The sequence below is a fragment of the Salmo trutta genome, unplaced genomic scaffold (genome assembly GCF_901001165.1).
Source record: "Salmo trutta unplaced genomic scaffold, fSalTru1.1, whole genome shotgun sequence".
Lineage (NCBI taxonomy): Eukaryota > Metazoa > Chordata > Actinopteri > Salmoniformes > Salmonidae > Salmo > Salmo trutta.
In genome coordinates this window covers 10,582-16,202 of record NW_021822373.1, presented here as the reverse complement: position 1 = coordinate 16,202, position 5,621 = coordinate 10,582, and positions in this window count along the sequence as shown.

Here is a 5,621-nt window from a genome sequence, read left to right as displayed (position 1 = left end):
CTAGAGAGTTACAACCTACTGTAACCTACTGACATGACCTAGAGAGATACAACCTACTGTAGTCTACTGGCATGACCTAGAGAGATACAACCTACTGTAGTCTACTGGCATGACCTAGAGAGTTACAACCTACTGTAACCTACTGGCATGACCTAGAGAGATGTAACCTACTGGCATGACCTAGAGAGTTACAACCTACTGTAACCTACTGGCATGACCTAGAGAGTTACAACCTACTGTAACCTACTGGCATGACCAAGAGAGATACAACCTACTGTAACCTACTGGCATGACCTAGAGAGTTACAACCTACTGTAACCTACTGGCATGACCTAGAGAGATACAACCTACTGTAACCTACTGGCATGACCTAGAGAGATACAACCTACTGTAACCTACTGGCATGACCTAGAGAGATACAACCTACTGTAACCTACTGGCATGACCTAGAGAGTTACAACCTACTGTAACCTACTGGCATGACCTAGAGAGATGTAACCTACTGGCATGACCTAGAGAGTTACAACCTACTGTAACCTACTGGCATGACCTAGATAGTTACAACCTACTGTAATCTACTGGCATGACCTAGAGAGTTACAACCTACTGTAACCTACTGGCATGACCTAGAGAGTTACAACCTACTGTCACCTACTGGCATGACCTAGATAGATACAACCTACTGTAGCCTACTGGCATAACCTAGAGAGATACAACCTACTGTAACCTACTGGCATGACCTAGAGAGTTACAACCTACTGTAACCTACTGGCATGACCTAGAGAGTTACAATCTACTGTAGTCTACTGGCATGACCTAGAGAGATACAACCTACTGTAACCTACTGGCATGACCTAGAGAGTTCCAACACACTGTAGCCCACTGGCATGACCTAGAGCTTTACAACCTACTGGCATGACCTAGAGAGTTACAATCTACTGTAGCCTGCTGGCATGACCTAGAGTTACAACCTGCTGTAACCTACTAAAACACCCGTCATAACAGATTTTAAATTAACTTTACAGGGTAATCACACTTTGAGATAAAAGGGGATGCGATACCCAGAAAGTGAGCTAGAAAGCCTAGCTCGTCGCCATCTTTGAAAAAATCGCACATCACATCTGATCTTGTATAATATTGCCAATAATCACTCACCTTTAGTTGTCTTCATCAGAAAGCATTTCCCGGGATCCCAGGTCCATGACAAATGTATTTTCGGTCGAAAAAGTCCATGCTTTATGTTCCATTAACTTCCTGTTGTTAGCGCGTCCTAAGGCTGTAATCAAATGTTGATCCGTGCGTGGCAGCTGGCTAACGAAAAATGACTGTTTTCGCTCCGTTAGGTTCGTTCAAACATGTCAAACGTTGTATAACATTAATCTTCAGGGCCTGTTTCAACAAGAGAGCCAATCAGATTCGAGTGGGACGATTTCATTGTGTTTCAAAACGTTTCCAAAGGTGGGGGCAGACACGGCCGACGACGTCACAATGCTGATGGCCCTACTACTGTGACCAATTGCCACATCGTCTCCTTCACTGAGTTTCGACCGCAGAACCCTCAAAACACTTTGTAAAGACTGGGGACATCTAGTGGAAGCACTGGAAAGTGCTCAATTATCATTTTGTCACGTTGTAAATTATAGGGAAGGCTGTGAAGTCGAGTCCACAATTCAGAATCCCACTTCCTAGTTCAATCGGTCTCGGGGTTTTGACTGCCATACGAGTTCTGTTATACTCACAGACACCATTCAAACAGTTTCAGAAACTTTAGGGTGTTTTCTATCCATATAAAATAAGTATATGCATGTCCTAGCTTCTGAGTTTGATTAGTAGGCCGTTGAACATGGGAACAAATTTTTTCCAAAATGCGCTGTGGCGCCCCCATTGGTAGGGTACTCGCAAGAGGTTAACTGATTTTTGTCCTCTGACGTCCTTGGGTAGGCAGAAGGAGTCTGGAAGGGCATCAAGGAATCTTTGGGTTGTCTGAGAATTTATAGCACGACTTTTAATGCTCCTTGGTTGGGGTCTGAGCAGATTATTTGTTGCAATTGCAAACGCAATAAAATGGTGGTCCGATAATCTAGGATTATGAGGAAAAACATTAAGATCCACAACATTTATTCCATGGGACAAAACTAGGTCCAGAGTATGACTGTGGCAGTGAGTAGGTCCAGAGACATGTTGGACAAAACCCACTGAGTCGATGATGGCTCCGAAAGCGTTTTGGAGTGGGTCTGTGGACTTTTCCATGTGAATGTTAAAGTCACCAAAAATTTGAATATTATCTGCTATGACTACAAGATCCGATAGGAATTCAGGGAACTCCGTGAGGAACACTGCATATGGCCCAGGAGGCCTGTAAACAGTAGCTATAAAAAGTGATTGAGTAGGCTGCATATATTTCATGACTAGAAGCTCAAAAGATGAAAACGTTATTGTTTTTTTTTGTAAATTGAAATTTGCTATCGTAAATGTTAGCAACACCTCCGCCTTTGCCGGATGCACGGGGGGTAGGGTCACTAGTGTAACCAGGGGGTGAGGCCTCATTTAACACAGTAAATTCATCAGGCTTAAGCCATGTTTCAGTCAGGCCAATCACATCAAGATTATGATCAGTGATTAGTTCATTGACTATAACTGCCTTGGAAGTGAGGGATCTAACATTAAGTAACCCAATTTTGAGATGTGAGGTATCACAATCTCTTTCAATAATGACAGGAATGGAGGAGGTCTTTATACTAGTGAGATTGCTAAAGTGAACACCGCCATCTTTAATTTTGCCCAACCTAGATCGAGGCACAGACACGGTCTCTATGGGGAAAGCTGAGCTGACTACACTGACTGTGCTAGTGACAGACTCCACTAAGCTGGCAGGCTGGCTAACAGCTTGCTGCCTGGTCTGCGCCCTATTTCATTGTGGAGCTAGAGGAGTTAGAGCCCTGTCTATGTTCGTAGATAAGATGAGAGCACCCCTCCAGCTAGGATGGAGTCCGTCACTCCTCAACAGGCCAGGCATGGTCCTGTTTGTGGGTGAGTCCCAGAAAGAGGGCCAATTATCTACAAATTCTATCTTTTGGCATGACCTAGAGAGTTACAACCTACTGGCATGACCTAGAGAGTTACAACCTACTGTAGTCTACTGGCATGACCTAGAGAGATACAACCTACTGTAGCTACTGGCATGACCTAGAGAGTTACAACCTACTGGCATGTCCTACAGAGATACAACCACTGGTATGCAAGCATTTCTAAACTTTCTTCTGACTTTTATGGGGTATTGTGATATCATTATGGGGTATTGTGATGTCATTATGAGGTATTGTCTGAAGATTGATCATTAAAAAAAAGTAATCCATTTCAGAATAAGGCTGTAACGTAACAAAATGTGTAAAAAGGGAAGGGGTCTGAATGCACTATGTTCTAGGGCTGTCCCAAATAAAAATAAAAAATTGTATTTTATTTCTACCAATTGATTGGTTGAAATGTTATGACATGTATTTTTCCATATAGACACACCCCATGTGTTTAATAAAATCAACTGTATGTGCAGAACTTGAACTGAACTGATGCTTCAAGTTTTTGATTAAATAATTAACACACACAAATGATTTGAGGAAGCCAGAGATCAATATAACCAGAAGAAAATAACCAATTCCCTACCTGCTGCTGGCATTCGTAAATTCTGACGTTCTGCTCCTGAAGTTTCCGGTAAAACCGGCAAACTTTTTTCATTTCCATTTGAAGTGCCAGTTTATCTTACAATTTCTACTGATCTGCGTGCCAGTTATGAACGAGTTACAACACCTGTTTGGCCCCGCCACTTCCTGGGTCGGTGAAGTGAGATATTACATTTAAGGAATAAATCCGAGTCTCACGCTCATCACCTGTGGAATGCGGGGCTTCCAGCGAGGTGTGGATTTAATAGTATGTTGTACCTAGTTTCCCTCCTTCAGGGAACAGTAGTTGTAGTCACAACGTGTGGATTTAATAGTATGTTGTACCTAGTTTCCCTCCTTCAGGGAACAGTAGTTATAGTCATAATGTTACCCTTGTCATATGCTGTTTTTTGTATTCTGAAATGCTCTCTAACTATGTAACATTTTTTGTCTCCTTATGTTACACTGGGAAAACAGTTTTATGGGCACAGAAATCCTAAGTCATTTCAGAGTTTGCTAAATCCAATGGTTTTAACCTAGAGTTACCTTAACTTTATTGACGATACTGTCATTAATGTGGGTCTTAAATAATTACACATAATACTTAATACTGTAGCTGTTTAGTTAGCTGATCCAGGAAATCATTTTCTGAATGATAGTCACATGACAAACATCACGACATTTGTTGTTAGGTGAAGTTATGGGTCCTACAGTAGGTCTATGTTATTCTTAGGTGAAGTTATGGGCCAATTTGCCAAACACTTAGTTTACAAACCCTCATTGTCAGGCTGATGGAAAAGCCAAAGAGCATTTTACTGGTTGAAGTGTTTTTTTTAAGTACAAAGCGGTTGATTTGCGATGACGACACAAACATTATATTAAGCAGGACATTCAAACGAGCCTTACAACTTTAATCTAAAGTAGTGTGAAATGAACTCATAAGCAACCTGGAAATGGAGGTTACTCCCCTGAGTTTTCCCCCATTCACATTCAGAATACATTGTGAAAAACTAAAATCTTTGTTCACCATTTTGGCTCCAGGCAGATATACTACATCCATAACTATCGGTTTCCTCATTAGCAGGGAGGAGTTTCTACAACTAAATTGCATGTGCATCCCCCTCGTGCCGCAATTTTAGCAAGCACAGAAAGGGGCCTATATTGGAGACCAAAAGTTGTCTGGCACACTGCTTAGAGTTTCAACAACATGAATAACTTATTTTTAGCCTACAATCATCGATGTTATTACTAATGTGAAAACAAGACAATATATGACAATTTTTGCTCATTTTAAGACAATTGTCAAATAATTTTTACATTCATTACAGATGTCATTTCTTGTACAACATCATGGCTACGCCGTTGGCATCATCTTTTACAGTGGATTTCTGCTGTTGTGGGCCTTTAACCATCTGTCTGACTTTGTTGTTCACACAGGAGAGAGACGGGACTACCGTGGGTCCTCTGGGGAGCCTCAACAACCTCGTGATGATGACAGGGCAGAGAGGAGTCTCTCCAGATCAGAACACCTCAAGAAACACCTACAGAGATCCACAGGGAAGAGAACTCACTGCTGCTCTGACTGTGGGAAGAGATTCACCTCCTCAGCAGGCATTAAAATTCATCAGAGAATCCACACAGGAGAGAAACCTTTTACCTGTACTCAATGTGGGAAGAGTTTTACTACATCTGGCCATCTGACTCTACACCAGAGAACACACACAGGAGAGAAACCTTATATCTGTGGTAAATGTGGGAAGAGTTTTACTGAGTCTAGCAGTCTGACTCAACACCAGAGAATCCACACAGGAGAGAAACCTTATAGCTGTGCTCAATGTGGGAAGAGTTTTGGTCAATCTGGCGATCTGACAGTGCATCAGAGAATACATACAGGACAGAAACCCTATAGCTGTGATCAATGTGGCAAGAGTTTTGTTGGATCTGGTCTGCTGACATTACACCAGA